The sequence below is a fragment of the Triticum urartu genome, chromosome 3A (assembly GCF_056163025.1).
Source record: "Triticum urartu cultivar PI428250 chromosome 3A, HENAU_Tu73, whole genome shotgun sequence".
Classification (NCBI taxonomy): domain Eukaryota; kingdom Viridiplantae; phylum Streptophyta; class Magnoliopsida; order Poales; family Poaceae; genus Triticum; species Triticum urartu.
This window is the reverse complement of record NC_141875.1, coordinates 454,586,513-454,607,494: the sequence shown is the minus strand read 5'-3', so window position 1 is coordinate 454,607,494 and position 20,982 is coordinate 454,586,513.

Genomic DNA, 20,982 nt, shown 5'->3' with positions numbered 1-20,982 from the left:
GTTTACCCCTTCGAGGATGTGCCCCCCCCCCCCGCTGAGCTGCCCGAGGTGATTTCCTTCTTTGCCGATCTCGAATGTGGTTTTTCATCTAAGTATGTGGTGATTTTTTTAGAAAAGGAAGTATGTGGTGATTAATAATGCAAAATTTTATTAGCTTCGATGCCATGCTATACATAGTGGTTTAAATAACTTGTGTTTCTTATACTAAAGAGTAATTCAGAATTTGTTTATATTTCAATTAGAGCCCTGATGCAGACAAGGATTGTGTGGTTGTACATGTCACTCGCTATGAGGCGGACGACCTGAATATACGCACTGGGAAAAGAGAGTTCTTAGGTTGTTGGATCCTGGAAGCCATTTGCGGTTATACCAATGAAGAGTTGTATTCCAGCCTCACTGTTGTCAGGCGTGTTGTCCAGGGTGTACTGAAGCACAAGAAGTTCAAAGCTAATCCTTCGTTTGTGAGGCATACTGTTCTTGTCAAGCTTACGCAGGAAGATGACATGGCATGCCTCCACAAACAAGTTTATCAGTGGCAAGGCCACAAGGTTGTCTTCATGAAGGTTCATAGGATTGAGCTGCTGTGGGACGTCCTCGATGATGTTCATGGCAAGGTTCATCTTGTGTCCAGCCCAAATTAGATTGAGGCATGAAATAGTTGCCCCAGCTAGTGTTATTGACCCCTCTGGGGCTAGTACTCTGTTTGAATCCGTCTATGGGAACCGCTGCTACTTTTTTGTGCCCGTGAATCATGTGAGAACCATCGTAATTTTTGCCGAAACATATGCGTCATCACTAGTTTTTTCATGAATATGGCATGGTAAGACATAAGTTGTCACGGTTTATCATACGAGCAGTGTGTGTTTTGATGAAATAGAGCACTCGTTCGAGAACCGTGCGCCGACGTATACATAAGTACTTGTAAACATTGTTGGTGCTACCCCACTTGTAAGCAGTTGTGCAAAACACGGCACATTGGCTCAGCTCGCTTCAACACTCGGCTATCGACCAGCTAACAATCAACAATTTGTTGTCTAACATATAAGCAACTATGTATCTTGTTACAGTGGTTCATGCAGTTAATTGAGGCCACAATGTAATAAATTCCAAACGTTCACATGCTAGTCCAGCGCTTGTCGTGGTTCTAAGTCTGACAGTGGTGTAGGGGGGTAAGTATGGAGAGGCAAGATCTTAGCTATGGAGAAGTTGTAAGCACGCAAGGTTTACGAGTTCAGGCCCTTCTCGGAGGAAGTAATAGCCCTACATCTCGGAGCCCGGAGGCGGTCGACTGGATTATGCGTGTATGAATTACAGGGGTGCGAACCCTTGTCTTGGAGTAGGGGGGTGGCTTATATAGAGTGCTCCAGGACCCCTGCCAGCCCACGTTACAAAGGGTTCAATGTACATTAAGGCAGGGCGTTACTGGTAACGCTAGTAATAAAGTGCTATGATGACCATAAAAGCTACTTAATAACCGACCGTTAGCATGCAGAGTGCCTCTAGGTCTCCTGGCCGTCGAGTGGTTTGGTCTTGGTCGAGTGATTGCTTCTTGGTCGAGTGTCTGCGAGTCTATCGAGTCGAACACCTCCAGGTCGATTGAAAGATGGTTTCTTCTAGAGATGTCCTTGGGTAGGGCAGTTGGGACAGGACCATGACCCTACCCTAGGTACATGGCTTCATCATTAGCCCCCAAATGGATCGAGGTTTGAGTGGGGAAGGAGTTGAGAATTTCTCCGACTCACTTCTCATGCCACGAGCATATCTGGTTTCGGATCAATGAACCTGAGTGATGACAGCAACTTCCTTTTCAGTCACCTTGATCCATTCTTAATTTTTGTCGAGTGAGATTCTTTACTTGAAAGGCTCCGAGTGACGGTGCAGAGGAGATCTTCAGTCTGACAAGCTGTTCTGCTGCCCGCAGATTTCGCGGGAACTGAATTTTGGGAAGCGCGCGGGACAGGGGAGGCCGCAGTAATAAGATGAGATAGGGCGGAGCCGCCTCGATCCCCGCGCCACCTTTTTCGCCACGTATCGCGTGTGCAATTGTTACGGGATTCGACAGGGCTGCCTGGGCCTACCAGTCAGCCACTCGGAAGAGGCCTCATATAAGGCGTAGGACCGGAGTCTCTTCAACAGTGCGTCCCCATTATCTCTTATTCTCTTCTTGCTCCCTCGCCGCGCTCGCTCTCGCCTCCGCACCACCGCTCCGTACGCGTCTCGCCGGCGACGATGGGGAAGGAGAAGACGGCGGCTCTAGAGCAGGCAAAGAAGGCGACGGCGAGGTCGAAGGGGAAGGCGACCAGTCGGGGCGTATCCTCCTCGCGAACCGGCCTGCCAAAGGGCTGGATCCAGGGCGACTGGATCCGCTCAACGATCACGCAAGAAGACCTCGACGACCTGGCCGAAGGAGGGCTGATCCCCTATGAATCGGTGCGGCTTCCGGGGAAGGAGTCCGAGCCGCAACCTCGGGAGGGTGAGCGCGTCCTTCTTGCCACCCACGTCGACCGTGGATTTTCCTTGCCTCCTCACCCTTTCTTTCGGGGGTTTCTGAACTTCTTTGGGGCACAACTTCACAACTTTACTCCCAACACGATCGTTTATCTCGCCGCCTTTGTCTCTTTGTGTGAGAATTTCTTGGGTTGTCGGCCTCACTGGCGCCTTTTCAAGCACATTTTCACTTGTTGCTCCCAGACGGTGAAAAAGGCTAATCCGAGTGACGAGAGGACCCAAGTGATTCAGATGTGCGGGGGCCTTGGTGTTCAGATGAGAGGGAAAAGCTCCTTTCCGGCCATGATTCTTCCCGACTCAGTTCGCGGATGGCAGTCGACCTGGTTTTATTGCAAAGACCAGTTGACGCCAGGCCAGTCGACTGGCCTCCCTCCTTTCACCATGGACCGAGTGAGGAAACCCTCCACTTTGAAGATGCTCCAGGAGGAGAAAGCGCAGGTGAGGGCGCTGGTGGAGCGAGTAGTCCAGCTTATCCGTGACGGGGTCACCGGCATGGATCTCCTGGAGGTCTTCCTTCAGCGGCGCATCCAGCCTCTTCAAGCCCGAGACCATCCGATGTGGATGTATTCGGGCCTTGAAGACTCCACTCGGATTCACCCAGAGGAGGTCCGATTCTGAGCTTTTGTTTGTGATCTGAATCCACTCACGCGGCTGCCAATACTGAGTCGACTGGCTTTGTTCTCCCTGCTTTCTTTCAGGCCATTATTGAAATGTATTCAATGCCCAACGGAGAACAGGAGCAGGACCCGGAAGGAGAGGCGAGCGGCGGCGACAGTGGCGAATGGGAGTCTGACGGTGGACGGGACGAAGAAAGCGACGACTCGAGTGGCGAAGAAGAAGTCGAGTCGCCTCCTCGCAGGGAGAGGCGGTCCAAACTTGACCAAGAACGGCTGAGCGCCCATGAAAAGGCGGTTGCTCAAGCTAGTCAGTCTTCAAAGCGTCCTCGGACCTCTTCGCCAACTCCGACCGAGAAAGCGTCAAAGCATCCCAAAGTCGCAGAGCCGAAGCTTCGGAAGGCGTTGCCGAAGATTAAGATTGACATCCCCGTCGCTTCTGCGTGAGTGTCTCTTTTTATCTTCACTCGACACCCTGTGCTGCTTGTTTTTCTTGTTTTAACCGGACGGACTTGGGAATTGGCAGCGCTGCTACTTCCGGGACCTCAGCTTACAGGGACGATGACGAGGTGATGGAGGATGTGGTCACTTCTACTCTGGGTATGATTTCTGCCATTCTGTCTTTATTTTGGTCGATTCAACTGCAATGTGTACCATTGGGTGATGTGATTTCGTCGATTGAACTTTGAATAGCCCCTAACGTTATTGACCTCCCTGATGATGATGATGAAGAGCCCGAGAGGCCTTTAACGAGGAGAAATAGGCAAGTTCCTGCAAGCGAGGTGCTACAATCGACGCTGAGGGCGGAACCAGTCGTTCAGGACGCTGGTGATGCCAATCGGGGTTCTATTACCTTCGCCGTGCCCTTGTCGAGTGCCTTGCCTCCTTCGTCGACCGCTCAGGCCCCCGTCGACCCGCCTTCGGTTTTTGCGACCCATCACGTCCCAGAGGACGAAGTGAATGCTGCCAAGGAAGCCATACTCCAGGCGGGCATTAAGATGCAGAAGATGAAGACGGTGCGGGACGCCAGCCAGGCCGCCTACGATGCCAGCTCGGCTCTCCAGAGCAATGTTCAGGTTAGTTGGTCACTGCTTGTTCTGTTAGGATATGCTACCTGAAGACTCTTTCTGAAAATCTTTGCATATGTACACCCACTAGGTGCATCCATTGAATTTTTGAACTAGTGGGGGCACGCTGAGTGCACCCACTGGGTGTAGTCCCCGAGACTACGGTGGACTGCTGGCAGTCGACTATAGTCTTTGTAGTTTGTCTCTTCCACTCGGTCTGGTCGAGTGGGATCAGAACCGGTGGGGGCACGTTAAGTGCACCCACTGGGTGTAGTCCCCAAGACCACGGTCGACTGCTGGCAGTCGACTGTGGTCTGAGTTCTATTTTCTCCCATTTTTTACTCCCTGCACTCGACTCCGACGGGCCGGTCGAGTGGGATCAGAACCGGTGGGGGCACGCAATGTGCACCCACTGGGTGTAGTCCCCGAGACTATGGTGGACTGCGGCAGTCGACCGTAGTCTTAGTACTTATTATCCTTGTCGTTTTTCGCTGTAAAATAACTTCTCCTCTTTGATTTCAGAAATTTTGTGATCTTGGAGCTCGCTTTGCTGACTTGGAGAGACAGCAAATCCAACTGAACCTTGACTTGGAGCTGGCCAAGACAGAGTTGCAAAAAGTTAAGGACGACGCCACTGGTAAGACTGGTCTGTCTTAGGCTTGAGTACCCTTCTGCTCTTTCTGAACCAAGCATTGTTTCTTTGCAGAAAAACTGAGAGAAGCTTTCACGAAGAAGGATCAAGATTTGGCTGCTGCTCGAAAGGAAGCTGACGACAGAACCGCTCTGGCTGAAAAGAAGCTGGCTTCGGTCGGCCAGTTGGAAGAAGAGAATACCAAGATGAAATCTGCTCTGAACGAAGCCAACAAGGAGTGCTCGCGCTAGAAGAAGGAGAACCTCAACCTGGGCGAGAAAATGGAAGGCATCGCTCGCAGGAGGGATGATCTGGAGAGCTATCCGAGGAGCCTTGCCAAGAAGTTGTTCATCAAGCTTGAAGGTGCACATTTTGTTCCGACTGATTTTTTTTGTGTTGACTCAGCGTATGTAAATTGACTTATCCTTGGATCGTGATGCAGAGTTTTGCCAGAACTTCGAGGAGGAGACTGGGAGGATCGAACCTGGTTTGGATCCAATCAATTCCCCCGTGAAAGATGAAACTGCCATGAATCTGCTCCGACTGGAATCCCGCATCGACGGTGTCATGGACTACTTGGCTCGACTGAAGGTCGCCATGTCACGGATCGACCCAACACTTTGGCCAGAGGCCACGCTCCAAAATGATCTTGAGTCCCTGATGACTCGACTTAACGAAATCCCTGATCGAGTGCAGGAGTGGAAGAAGTCTTTTGCTCGGTGTGGCGCTGATGTGGCTATGTCTTTGGTTCGTGTCCACTGCAAGGAGGTGCGACAAGACAAACTGGCAGCAATCAAGGTCGCCAACACCCAGAAGCATGACTTCCGAACTTTCATGGAGACTTTCATCGATGCAGCCACTCGGATCGCCGACGGCGTCGACCTGGACAAGTTCGTCGAGCCTGCCAGCCCTCCTCCTGTGGAGTGAACAAACTTTTATGCCTCACCTTAAATTTGCCTCAGAATTCCGAGTGGTTTTTGTAACCGTTAAACTCTTTCGGGCTAAATGCCCGAGCACTTTGATCTGTGGTCCGGAACCTTTAGGATTTATCTGAACTTGGTTTATCGTTGAATATCTTTATGAATCACCCGTCGAGTGGAAATCATTCTTCATTCGACACAACTTTGTATTTGTGGCGCAGCTCCGAAGGAGAAGATAACAGTCGACCTGCATCTCGTCGTCCTTGCGGGTCGGCGATGGAGCGCTCGTTGTATTTGTGGCGAAGCTCCCCAAGGAGGAGGAGGGAATCGACCTTGTTACTGAAGAGTAGGATGGAGTGCACGTTGTATTTGTGACGAAGCTCCCCAAGGAGGAGGTGGCAATCGACCTTGTTACTGCAGAGTAGGATGGAGTGCACGTTGTATTTGTGGCGAAGCTCGCCAAGGAGGAGGTGGCAGTCGACCTGCACCTCGTTACTGTAGAGTGGGATGTGTTTTGTACTTAGGCGAGTACTTGGACTGCAGCTAAGTCTCTGAGTGAGAGAACTTAGGCGAGTACTGGACTGCAGCTAAGCCCCCGAGTGGGAGGATTGCTCTCCACTCGGTAGGATTTTTTCAAACTTAGGCGAGTGCCAGACTGCAGCTAAGCCTCCAAGTGAGAGAACTTAGGCGAGTACTGGACTGCAGCTAAGCCCCCGAGTGGGAGGATTGCTCTCCACTCGGTAGGATTTTTTCAAACTTAGGCGAGTGCCAGACTGCAGCTAAGTCTCCAAGTGAGAGAACCTAGGCGAGTACTGGACTGCAGCTAAGCCCCCGAGTGGGAGGGTTGCTCTCCACTTGGTAGGATTTTTAAATACTTAGGCGAAATGGATTCGCAGCTAAGCCCTCGAGTGGGACGGTTGCTCTCCACTCGATAGGATTTTTTAAATACTTAGGCGAGTGCCGGACTGCAGCTAAGTCTCCAAGTGAAAGAACTTAGGCGAGTACTGGACTGCAGCTAAGCCCCCGAGTGGGAGGGTTGCTCTCCACTCGGTAGGATTTTTTCAAACTTAGGCGAGTGCCGGACTGCAGCTAAGTCTCCAAGTGAGAGAACTTAGGCGAGTACTGGACTGCAGCTAAGCCCCCGAGTGGGATGGTTGCTCTCCACTCGGTAGGATTTTTTCAAACTTAGGCGAGTGCCGGACTGCAGCTATGTCTCCAAGTGAGAGAACTTAGGCGAGTACTCCGAGTGGGAGGGTTGCTCTCCACTCGGTAGGATTTTTTAAATATTTAGGCGAAATGGATTCGCAGCTAAGCCCCTGAGTGGGAGGCTGGCTCGCCACTCGGTAGGAAATTATTTTTACAAACTTAGGCGAAGCAGATTCGCAGCTAAGCCACCCACTGGGGGATTTCTCACACAAACAAAAACAATAATAATCACTGGGAAAATTATAATGCTCTTGTCTTTGATAAATAAACTACAGGAGTTTTTTCTTATTACATCTCATCCGAGTGAGAATTCAAGTATAAAAGGGGCGGAGGAGCTCCGCATTCTAGGCTCGCGGCTCATCAATCTGGCGATCGACATTGTAGAGGTGGTATGCTCCATTGTGGAGGACTCTGGTGACTATGAAGGGGCCTTCACAAGTAGGAGCGAGCTTGTGTGGTTTCTGCTGATCCACTCGGAGGACTAAGTCTCCTTCTTGGAAGGCTCGACTCTTCACGTTTTTGGCATGGAATTGACGCAAGTCTTGCTGATAGATGGTCGATTGGATCATGGCCATTTCTCTTTCTTCTTCCAGGAGGTCGACTGCATCCTGCCGGGCTTGTTCTGCTTCATCCTCAGAGTAGAGCTCAACTCGGGGAGCGTTGTGAAGCAGATCACTCGGCAAGACTGCCTCGGCTCTGTAGACTAGAAAGAATGGGGTTCTTCCGGTCGATCGGTTCGGGGTTGTCCTCAATCCCCAAAGGACTGATGGAAGCTTGTCGACCCATGCACCTGCTGTGTGCTTGAGATCGCGCATCAATCGGGGTTTCAGTCCTTTGAGAATTAGGCCGTTTGCCCTTTCTGCTTGCCCATTCGACTGAGGGTGAGCGACCGAAGCATAGTCGACCCGACTGCCCTGAGAGGCGCAAAAGGCCCTGAATTTGTCGGAATTAAAGTTTGGCCCATTGTCAGTGATGATGCTGTGCGGAACTCCATATCTGAATATCAACTCTTTGATGAAACTGATAGCAGTGCAAGCATCAAGATTCTTGATAGGCTTGGCTTCAATCCATTTGGTGAACTTGTCGACTGCTACCAGTACATGAGTGAAGCCGCTCCTGCCCGTTCTCAGTGGTCCAACCATGTCCAGCCCCCAAACAGCGAAGGGCCAGACGAGTGGAATGGTTTTTAGGGCTGACGCGTGCTTGTGCGACATATTGGAGTAATACTGGCATCCTTCACATTTTTCGACTATCTCCTTTGCCATTTCATTGGCTCTTGGCCAGTAGAATCCCGCTCGGTATGCTTTAGCCACAATGGTCCGAGAGGACGCATGATGACCACAGGTCCCCGAGTGGATATCATCAAGGATCATCTGACCTTCTTCTGGTGTAATACACTTCTGGCTGACCCCAGTCACGTTTCTCTATATAACTGTCCCTTTATGACTGTAAAGGCCTTGGATCGACGGACGATCTGTCGAGCCTCTTCTTCGTCCTCTGGGAGTTCTTTCCTTAGGATGTACGCGATGTACGGTACTGTCCAGACGGGAGTGATGACCAATACTTCCATGATCAGGTCGACCACAGCTGGAATTTCAAATTCAGTCGGATCTGTGGCACTTTTTGGCTGCGGGGCCTCTTCAGTGAAGGGATCCTCCTGAACTGATGGTGTGTGGATGTGTTCCAAAAACACATTGCTGGGAATGGCTTCTCTTTTGGAACCTATTTTTGCCAGATCATTAGCTGCTTGATTTTTCAGTCGGGGTATGTGATGAAGCTCTAACCCCTCGAATTTCTTCTCCAGCTTTCTCACTACATTGCAATAACCAGTCATGGCTGGACTTCTGACGCCCCATTCCTTCATTACCTGATCAACCACCAAATCTAAGTCGCCATAGACCATGAGGCGACGGACGGCGAGTGAAATGGCCATGAGCAACCCATATAAAAGTGCTTCGTATTCTGCCTCGTTATTGGAGGAATCAAAGTGGATTTGAAGAACATATCTGAGTTTATCTCCTCTAGGAGAGACCAACACCACTCTAGCACCGGAACCATTCAGCATCTTGGAACCGTCGAAGAACATGGTCCAATGCTCCGAGTGAACCTGAGTCGGCAGTTGCTGTTCAATCCACTCGACGACGAAATCTGGGATTGCCTGGGACTTGATAGCTTTCTTTGCCTCAAACTTGATATCTAGAGGAAGGATTTCAATCGCCATTTTGCCACTCGACCGGTTGCATCCCTGTTATGCAGGATCTCTGACAATGGAGCGTCGCTGACGACTGTAATGGAATGATCAGAGAAGTAGTGAGCAACTTTCTTTGTGGTCATATAAATTCCATATACAAGCTTCTGATAATGAGGATATCTTTGCTTCAATGGGGTCAAGACTTCAGAAATATAATATACTGGGCGCTGAACTTTGAAGGTTTTTCCTTCTTCTTCCTGCTCGACCGTAAGTACCGTACTGACGACTTCTCCTGTGGCTGCAATGTAAAGCAGCAAAGGCTCCTTGCTGATTGGGGCAGCAAGCACCGGCTGGGTGGAGAGCAGAGCTTTGAGCTCTGAAAATGCTGCATCAGCTTTAGGAGTCCACTCGAACTTGTCGGACTTCTTCATCAATCGGTAAAGAGGCAATGCCTTTTCACCGAGAAGAGATATGAATCGACTTAGGGCGGCCAAGCAACCAGTAAGCTTCTGGACGTCGTGCACTCGCACACGACTTTCATTCGGAGTATAGTACCGAATTTTTCTGGATTGGCGTCGATTCCCCGTTTGGAAACAAGAAAACCGAGTAAGTTTCCGCCAGGAACTCCGAATGTGCACTTTGATGGATTAAGCTTGATATCATACCTCCTGAGGTTGGCAAAGGTTTCAGCAAGGTCAGTCAGTAGGTCGGAACCCTTCCGTGACTTGACCACAATATCGTCCATGTACGCCTCCACATTCCGACTGATTTGAGTGAGCAAACACTTCTGAATCATCCTCATGAATGTGGCTCCGGCATTCTTGAGGCCGAACGGCATGGTAACATAAAAGAAGCACCCGAATGGAGTGGTGAAGGCTGTTTTGATCTCGTCAGGTCCATACAGACGGATCTGATGGTACCCGGAATAGGCATCTAAAAAACACAGTCGCTCACATCCCGCAGTCGAGTCGACTATCTGATCGATGCGGGGGAGAGGAAAATGATCTTTCGGGCAGGCCCGATTGATATGTTTAAAGTCAATGCACATGCGAAGTGACTTGTCCTTCTTGGGGACCATAACAACGTTGGCGAGCCACTCGGAGTGGTAGATTTCTCGGATGAACTCCGCTACTAAGAGTCGAGCCACCTCCTCGCCAATGGCCTTTCTCTTCTGGATGGCGGACCGTCGGAGATGTTCCTTGACAGGTTTTACTTTTGAGTCGACTCTTAGGCGGTGCTTAGCCAGCTCCCTGGGAACACCCGGCATGTCAGAAGGCTTCCATGCGAAAATGTCCCAGTTCTCATGGAGGAACTGGATGAGCGCTTCTTCCTATTTGGAGTCGAGTGTTGTCGAGATATGAGTTGGAGCAGCGCTGGGGTTGGTCGGGTGGATGTGAGCTGTCTTCGTATCACCAGTCAACTGAAAAGCTGATTCTGTAGCGGGCTTCTTGGCTCGCAACAAATCACTCGGGTCTGTAGTCTTCTGGTATTCCTGCAACTCCACCACTGCCATCTGAGCATCGGCGATCTTCGAACCTTTTTGAAAACATTCTTCCGCTTTCTTCCGATTGCCCGTAATAGTGATCACACCTTTGGGGCCAGGCATCTTCAATTTGAGATACACATAACATGGTCGGGCCATGAAGCGTGCATAAGCCGGCCTGCCCAAAATAGCGTGGTAGGCACTCTAGAAGTCTACAACTTCAAATGTCAACTTTTCTTTGCGGTAATTCTTGGAATCACCGAAAACCACATCAAGAGCAATCTGGCTGAGTGATTCAGCCTTCTTCCCAGGAATGACTCCATGGAAACTCATGTTGCTGGCACTGAGTCTGGACATCGGAATGCCCATCCCTTTCAACGTCTCAGCATATAATATGTTCAAACCACTGCCACCATCCATCAAGACATTGGTCAGTCGAGTGCCTTCAACAACTGGGTTGACCACCAAAGCTTGCCTCCCAGGGGTGGCGATGTGCGTTGGGTGATCGGACCGGTCGAATGTTATGGCAGTCTGAGATCACTTCAGATAACTGGGTGTCGCCGGAGCGACCATATTCACCTCTCGGTTGATAACTTTCAATCGACTTTTGCTTTCAACATCAGCAAAAATCATCAGAGTGGAATTGACCTGAGGGTATCCGTCGTCACTATCTTCCTTGTCCTCAACTTTGTCCGACTCCTTTTCCTTATCTTTGGGCTGCTTGCCCTGGAACTGCTGGATCAAGAGTCGACACTATCGAGTGGTATGTTTCGGGTAAATGAAATTACCGTCTTCATCTTTCTTGGTGTGGATGAGACATGGCAAATCCAACACATCATTTCTGTCCTGGTCTTTAACTTTCTTGGGGTTCCAAGGTCCTTTAGGTTTCCCTTTAAACTTTCCTTGGGTTACAGCCAAGGCTTCTCCAGGAGCAGCTGGCTTGGCTTTCCGCTTCTGTTTCCAATTGGGATTTGCTCCGGTTTCTTGGGCGACTGATTTGAGCTTGCCACTCCTGAGTCGATCCTCGTCTTCACCATTAGCGTACTTGGTGAAAATCTCCGTCATCTGGTTCAGAGACATATCTCCGGTCCGACCGAATTTCAGATTCAGTTCTCTGTACTTGACGCCTTCTTTGAAGGCACAGGCTGCTTGGTGGTCAGGCACATTCTGTACCGTGTGATGCAACGTGATCCATCTCTGGATGTAATCCCTCAAGGTTTCATTCGGCTTCTGCACGCAAGACCGAAGTTCCGTCAGCCTTGCCGACCGCTTGCATGTTCTTTCAAATGTGGTGACAAACACTCAGGCGAGATCTTCCCAAGTGTAAATGTTGCTGGGTGCTAACTAGTTCAGCCATGCTCTGGCCGAGCCCTCCAACATGAGACGCAGGTGCTTCATGGCCACTTCATCATTGCCGCCGCCAATCTGGACGGCCACTTGGTAGTCTTCAAGCCAAGTATCAGGCTTGGACTCGCTAGTGAACTTGCTGACTCCAGTCACCAACCTAAAGTTGGGAGGAATCACAGCGGCCCTGCTGGCTCTACTAAAGCACTCTGGCCCCAAAACATGTGCTCAGCTGCTGGCAGGAGCATCTCTGTCGTGACCTTCCCGGTGAGCTCTGTTCCTGTCGACCAAACCTTGAACGAGAATGCATCTCGCATCAAAGCTTGGCTCCCTGGAGTCGACTGGAGTCCTTCACCCAACACTACGAGGGCGCCTGTCATCCTGCTGTCGAGGCGCATATGACCCGCTCCTCGGGGTGGGGTGGGCACTCGATGTCGATCATCACGATCGAATCGGTGATCATATTGCTCACGGCTCCCGTATTGATTACGCCGGTCCACATGTCCCTCATGCCCTGGGGGCGATCTTGGGCTATGAGCCGACTGGACTGTGTCCGCGGCAACGGATCTGCTGTGAATCCTGTTCCGCGACTGAGTAACAGCGGAATTCTGGTCTCCTGCTGCCCGGAGTAACGCTCTGATCTGCAGCAAGCCTCTGCCAGCCTCCGACTGGGAAGGCTGAATCGACTCTGCTGTACAGGCTGCAGCTGCTAAATTCTGAATCTGAGTTCGATATACCTACGGGGGCGGGAAGAGCTGACGTTAACTGGATTCGGGAACCCGTTGTCGCGCACGCTCGTCGAGTGCTCGCTGGAGGTTCTCCAGTCGACTGCACTCGACCAAGTTTGCCAGGCACGCGTCCTCCAAGGCACGAGCCTCGGGAGTTTCTCCAATGATAGGAGTGTGCAATGCATCCATGTTCCGGCGGTGAAGTTCTTCTCTCTCTGCAGCGACATGAGAGGCTCGGGAAGATATTCCTCATGGGGACGCGACGGGTCGCCTCCACCCGCGCCTCCGTTGGTGCGGGGAAAACTGGGAGGACTGGGTGGTCCATCGACCATCAGAACCTCTGCCGCCGGATCGCTGCTATCACACTCGGATGCGGTCTCTACGGAGCTGGTCGACAGGTCGAACAAGCTGTAGAGGGATTCGTCGGGCTCGATCGCCGCGACTTGAGGGGTGGCCGACTGGCGTGCCACTGCGTGTCTCACCCACCGCTGAAGTCTCGACCGACCGGAGCGCTTGCGCCGGCGGGAAATAGGGAGGGAGGACAATACAGGAGCCGACCGGTAGGGGGTCGACGGTTGCCGCAGGAGAACGCCGTGGACGCACGCGCTAAAGTGCGTTGCCCCGCGGACAGGGAGTGCGTCCACGGCGAGCGGAGCCTCTTGAAGCCAAGCGGAGTCGTCGGCGATGAACGTGAGTGCGCCGAGACGGATCTCGCGGCCCTCCACCAAAACTCCACCGAAAACCATGATGATTCGGGTCGGAAAAGATCACAACTCCACCAACAAAACGCTAAAGCACCTGCCCCACGGTGGGCACCAACTGTCGTGGTTCTAAGTCTGACAGTAGTGTAGGGGGGTAAGTATGGAGAGGCAAGATCTTAGCTATGGAGAAGTTGTAAGCATGCAAGGTTTACGAGTTCAGGCCCTTCTCGAAGGAAGTAATAGCCCTACGTCTCGGAGCCCGAAGGCGGTCGACTGGATTATGCGTGTATGAATTACAGGGGTGCGAACCCTTTTCTCGGAGGAGGGGGGTGGCTTATATAGAGTGCGCCAGGACCCCAGCCAGCCCACGTTACAAAGGGTTCAATGTACATTAAGGCGGGGCGTTACTGGTAACTCTAGTAATAAAGTGCTATGATGACCATAAAAGCTACTTAATAACTGACCGTTAGCATGTGGAGTGCCTCTAGGTCTCCTGGCCGTCGAGTGGTTTGGTCTTGGTCGAGTGATTGCTTCTTGGTCGAGTGTCTGCGAGTCTGTCGAGTGGAACACCTCCAGGTCGATTGAAAGATGATTTCTTCTAGAGATGTCCTTGGGTAGGGCAGTTGGGACAGGACCATGACCCTACCCTAGGTACATGGCTTCATCATTGCTCATGTGGAACACTCACATTAAACTCGTCTTCATAAAAAACTTGAAAAGCATAAGTTAAGCAATTATATACATCTCAATGATTCATAGAACATAACAAACATATACTAGCTCACAGCAAAAGACAAAGTTGTGAGAAGGTTTACAAATCAGGAAAAAACAAGTAAGGCTTCTCTGAGCAAAGGGCCTCCTGGCAGGCTTAAATTTCCTGGAGTTCACTCTAGTTTTTTCTTGTTGCCACCATTCTGGGTTAGGTTCTCTCATTCCAGAATAACCAATTATAATTGTGGTCTCAGCTGGAATGCTGAACTGAACCATGCAGCGTATTGACCAGCTGAAATGCTTGTGCATTCCACTAAATTTAAGCACTTCTATTTGCAGAAATAAGCAGACCACAATGCCTCTTGTCCGCGCACCTATCCAAAAAACCGCCGTGCAGCCGTGCCAGCTAGTCCTTGGTCCATGGATGAACTGGTAGAAAGTGCATTATGGACTAGGATGCAGTTGTTTTCGCTCGTCCCTGCACTGCAATCAGGAAGTAAAACATACGAATCAGCTTCTTTTAGATTGTGTTGGTCATTCTACCTTAGTTACTACCAATGTTGGGATACCTTGAGGACGGGAGGTTAGACGATGGCAACGAGGGATAGCCATCCCATTTCGCGCAGTTGTACTAAAACTGAGGTGTGTGCTTTTGATTGCGCAGATAGAAACGATACGGAGATAGACATCCCGAAACGATATGGAGACAGACATCCCTGTTTGCGCAAATACGAAATACGGTTATTTAAACAGTGACAGATATTACTACTTTCCCCCGTTTTCTCTTAGAAACAAGTCCTAGATTCATGCTACAGCTTTCCCACTTTCTTCCCTATTTGAACCAACGCTTTGAGTCGACTGTATGAACTAGCTTTACTTCTAATAATAGTAGAAGTCTAGGTGGCTTTGGAACAGCGGACGGAAGTAGAAAATGATCCACACGAAGGGAGCTAGGGCAATAGAGCGAGGCAGGTTTCGAAGCAATATATACCTGAGGGTCGTCAGCATGTGGCAAATATGGCGTCGGGAGGCCACATCTTGGCCACAATACCGCAGGGAGGAAGAAGGGGTCGGAGGCCCTCCCGAGCCGGCACTCTCTCGGAGAGAACGACACGTCCGCCGATCGGGACGCGCGGGCAGCCGTTGGTCTCCTCCCTCGCCGCCGACGACAGCGTGAATGATGCACCTACACCCCTGCCCTAGTCGAGGTTGTCCGGCCGGATTTGTGACCAGCCGTGAGCTGAGAGAGAGTGTGGCCACCTATGTGTTGCTTAGATCTGGAGAGCATGAGAGAGTGAACGAGAGGAACCCTAGTAAAGCAAGCTGTAACACCCCGGATGTAACTTGCCCAATTTGTACTCCAACTCTTGCCGTTTCCGGCGTTAAATTATATTTATTTCTCGGGTTCGGGTCTTTGTCTCCGTGTGTTGTTTTCGTTTTCATGCATCTCATATCATGTCATCATGTGCATTGCATTTGCATACATGTTCATCTCATGCATTCGAGCTTTTTCCCCGTTGTCCGTTTTGCATTCCGGCGCTTCGTTCTCCTCCGGTGGTCATTTCTAGCTTTCTTTCGTGTGTGGGGATTAAACATTTCCGGGTTGGACCGAGACTTGTCATGCGGCCTTGGTTTACTACCGGTAGACCGCCTGTCAAGTTTCGTATCAATTGGACTTCGTTTGATACTCCAACGGTTAACCGAGGGACCGAAAAGGCCTCGTGTGTGTTGTAGCCCAACACCCCTTCATTTTGGCCCAAAACCCACCAAACTCTGCTCCATGTCCTAGAGCGTTCGATCACGATCGCGTGGCCGAAAACCGCACCTCATTTGGACTCTCCTAGCTCCTCCTATGCCTATATCCACCTCGAAAATACCGGATCCCCTCCTCCTCCAAACCCTAGATCCACCCCACCGCGCCGCGCCGGACATATTTACGCCGATGGACAATGTCCGGATAGCCCCGCGCCGCCATGTGTCGCTCGTCGGTTGGCCCGGCCGCCTCTCCTCAGCCGTCGGCCCGGGTGGACCGTCCCCGGCCCCCGTGGCCCGAAGAGCCGCCGCCGCCCCGCGGGCTCCCCGAGCCGGACCACCGCCGCCACCTCCCTCCTAGCCGGCCACCGCCGTCCACCTCGCCGCCGCGCGCGCCCTTGCCGGCCGGCGCCCGAAGCGGCCGCCGGACCACCGCCCCGACCTCGCCTGGATCTCGCCTCGTCGCCCGGAGCCGCTCCGCCGCCGCCCATCGTCGGATCCGGCCGGCCCCGCCGTCCTCCTCCTCCTCCCCTCACGCCGGCGACCTCAGCTCCGGTGCCGTCGAACCTCGGTTTCCGCGTCGATGAACAGTGCAGCCGGCCAGATCTAGATCCAAAACAAATATCTCGGTTGACTTTTCCCTCTCCCTTCTAATTTTTATGCCTACTTTGACCTGCCGTAACATTGCATCCGTAGCTCCGATTTGGACATATAATATATCAAATTGTTCGCCTCGACGAGTGCATCATTTCATTCCATTGCATCATTTTCATTGGAGCTCATATTGATGCCCAAAATGCTGTTAGAAGGAGGCTTCGTGAGTTAATTGTCAGATCTGCTAGTTCATCTTAGACTTTTGTCATTTTTGCCATGATTATTGTGTGCATGCTATGCCTGTGAGTCCTTCATATGTTTTGTTAAGCATTTTGTCTTCTTCCTAGAGGTGCAACCCATGCATTTTTAGGATGTGTGTGGTGACTTGTGCAAGCTTGCAAAGTGAGGCACCCGGCAAATCTGTTTTCAGAGACTTAGTAGTTTTCACTAAGTCTGGGATTATTTAGTTTGTGATGCCATGTGTTCAGCTTGTTTCCTAGTGATCCGTGCCTCTTTTGAGGATGGTCAGTAAAGGAGTTTTGTTAATAATGTTCTGCTCTATCCATCCATGTCTTTGTTTGCAATTATGGAGCACCCTAGCTTCAGCCAATCGAGCTCTACTTTTGCTTCATGGTGAATCTGGGCAGATCGTCAACTCGTTTGCGATTTTGCCGATGTTATTGTAGTTGATCCGTGCATGCTATGCCATTGTTCTTGCCATGTCTAGCTAGCATTTTGTGTATTATTAATGGATGTATGCTTGCCTTGCCATGACTTGCACCGTGGTGAGTGCATCGAGTTCGTTTACATGCCTTCGTGAGTTATATTTCAGCATGTCTCAGTTTTCACCAAGTCTGAAAACTGATTGTGTTTTAGCTATGTTCGTGTGCCCGTTAGTATATTTTGTGAACCCTTTTGGCCCCAGGTCACTTTGGGTCTTTTGTTAAGCTTGTTGAGTAGCTCCATGCCATGTTCTGACTTGTCTTAATCAGGTCACGTATCATGTTGTTTTGCTGCTCCGAAGAAGGCTTCGTGATCTGAAATTTCAGACAAGTGTTAATTTCACTAAGTCTGGAATCTGTTTTGCTTTTGCATTTTTGCCATGCTTGTTTGAACCCCATAATGGATGAATTGGCCGTGGCTCAGTGCTAATCTTTTGTTAAGAATCATGTGTAGCATGTTCGTTGCATTGCATTTAGATGCCTACTTGTTGTAAATCACAGACCGGTGTCATTCTTAAAACGCTTGCCATTTCCAAACCGTAACTCCGATTCCGACGTTCTTTATGTCGTTTTCAAGCGATTTCATCTCATCTTTCCAGTGGCACCTTTGGGATTCCAATTTGAGGCCAGGTTCATGCATTTCCTATCAGATCTTGCATTTTGCATCCCGCATCGCATCCCGCATAGCATATCATCATTTCATCTTATTGCTTGGTCTTGCACGTGGTTGATTGTATCCTTGTTGCTTGTTTGTCTTGTTGGGTAGAGCCAGGAGACGAGTTCACTACCAAGGAGCCCGTTGAGTTTGCTTGTGAGGATCCAGTCAACTCTGACAACTGTGCAGGCAAGATGATCATACCCTCAAAATCACTACTATCTTTGCTATGCTAGTTTGCTCGCTCTTGCTATGCCAATGCTACGATGCCTACCATTTGCTTGTCAGCCTCCTAATTGCCATGTCAAACCTCTAACCCACCATGTCCTAGCAAACCGTTGATTGGCTATGTTACCGCTTTGCTCAGCCCCTCTTATAGCATTGCTAGTTGCAGGTGAAGATTGGAGGTCGTTCCTTGTTGAAACATCATTTATTTACTTGTTGGGATATCATTATATTGCCATGTTATCTTAATGCATCTATATACTTGGTGAAGGGTGGAAGGCTCGGTCTCTCGCCTAGTGTTTTGTTCCACTCTTGCCGCCCTAGTTTCCGTCATATCGGTGTTATGTTCCCGGATTTTGCGTTCCTTACGCGGTTGGGTTATAATGGGAACCCCTTGATAGTTCGCCTTGATTAAAGCTTTTCCAGCAACGCCCAACATTGGTCTTACCATTTGCCACCTAGCCTTTTTCTTTCCCTTGGGTTCTGCAGACTCAAGGGTCATCTTATTTTACCCCCTCCCCGGGCCAGTGCTCCTTTGAGTGTTGGTCCGACCGAGTAGACTGCGGGGCCACCTCGGGGCAACTTGAGGGTTGGTTTTACTCGTAGGATGTCTCATCTGAGTGTGCCCTGAGAAAGAGATATGTGCATCTCCTATCGGGATTTGTCGGCACATTCGGGCGGTGTTGCTGGTCTTGTTTTAACCTGTCGAAGTGTCTTGAGTTACCGAGATACCAAGTCTGATCAGAACATCTTGGGAGGAGGTCTATTCCTTCGTTGACCGTGAGAGCTTGTCGTGGGCTAAGTTGGGACTCCCCTGCAGGGATTGAACTTTCGAAAGCCGTGCCCGCGGTTATGGGCAGATGGGAATTTGTTAATGTCCGGTTGTAGATAACTTGAACCTTAATTAATTAAAATGAATCAACCGAGTGTGTTACCGTGATGGCCTCTTCTCGGCGGAGTCCGGGAAGTGGACACGGTGTTGGAGTTATGCTTGCGCAGGTTGTTCTTCTAGCTTCTCGTTCGTGCCTTGCCTCCTCTTCTCGCTCTCTTTTGCGAATAAGATAGCCACCATATTTGCTAGTCGCTTGCTGCAGCTCCACTTATATTTGCCTTACCCTTCCTATAAGCTTAAATAGTCTTGATCGCGAGGGTGCGAGATTGCTGAGTCCCTGTGGCTCACAGATACTATAACTCCAGATGCAGGTCCAGGTGATTCCACTCCAGGTGATGAGTACGAGCTCAAGTGGGAGTTCGACGAGGACTCTCAGCATTACTACGTGTCTTTTCCTGATGATCAGTAGTGGTGCCTAGTTGGGGTTCGATTCAGGGCCTTGTCGCATGTTGGGTTTTCTTCTATTTTGGCGCCGTAGTCGGGCCATGAGTGTTTGTATGATGGATGTTATTTATGTACTTTGATGTGACGTGGCGAGTGTAACCCAACTATGTTTCTCCCCCTTTTAATATATATTACATGGGATGTTGTAATGATTGCCTGGCTTGCGACATTGCTTTCAATGCGGTTATGTCTCTAAGTCGTGCCTCGACACGTGGGAGCTATAGCCGCATCGAGGGTGTTACAAGTTGGTAATCAGAGCCTTCCCCGACCTTAGAAGCCCCATTGCTTGATCGTTTTTAGCAGCCGAGTTGTGTCTAGAAAAATGTTTTGAGTCTTTAGGAATTATATATCGGAGAGTTTAGGAATTCTTTTTACTCCCCAGTCTCCTCATCGCTCTGGTAAGGCATCCTGACGTAGAGTTTTGACTCTTCTCTTCTCAAATTTCACTAAAAAAATTTTTTTAGGATCACGCGAGTATCTTGGATTTGTTTCGATGGCTTATGATGAGAATACTGTCTTGGTGCCTCCTATCAGGGGTTTAGTGGAAGTGTCCCGGGGAGTTGAGCTCTGAGGTGTTGTCATCATAATTTTATCGTTGCAATTCTGGAATACTTGAGATATGTTCGCCGACATCGAAAATCTCTTTTATGCAGTTCGTTGGTGAGATAACCTCGACGCCACCCAGTACTGGGGCGGGAGTTCGGGAGTATCACCATAACTTGTATAACAGATGCTTTTCGAAGGTTGAGGTAGATGGTTTTCGAAGTTTCTCGGTTATGTGTTGAAGGATGGATACAGCTGGATGTAGGATTTGCTAGTTTGGGTGAGATATTATGCTTCCCCTGTATCCCCAATACCTGATTGCATAACCGGAAAAGTTCGGGAGTTTCATAGGTGGGAATTCTAGTAGCTCTAGTTCTTCTTCCACGGATATTGGTTTGAGATTGGGATTTCTTACCGATTATTCGTTCTTGATCCGTACCTTGTTGATTTATTTCTCTACCTTAATTCTACGTGGCTTCTCAATTTATGGATATGTGACCATTTGAAGAGGAATGCATTCGTTCATTTTGTTCGGATGTGAAGACTATATGTTGCAATTTTCATTCCGTTGGATTCAGCTTCAATATTTATCTGTCTATGTGCTAACGGTGGTCAACCTCTTCAGGATAGCTCCCGCTAAGAGCACCAGTCAGAACCAGAATCAAGATCCGCCACCGCCTCCACCACCTCCAGAGGCATGGCAAGCTGTGATGGCCGCAACCAATGCAAACACACAGCTGATCATGCAAATTCTCCAAGAGCGCAATCAAGGCAGTCAAGGGAATCAAGGCAGCAATCAGAGTCACTTTGCTACACTCAACCAGTTCCTTGCTAACGGGCCAAAGATTTTCAGCAATTGTGTTGAGGCAACCGATGCTGACGATTGGCTTGTGGATCTGTGTAAGCATTTCGAGTGCAGCAATGTCAGGCCTGAGGACTTTGTCAAGTTCGCTTCCTTCCAACTCAAAGATCAAGCTGCAGAATGGTTCCAGCAGTACAAGGATTCCAGAGGTGGACGTGTTATCACTTGGGATGATTTCCGTCGAGATTT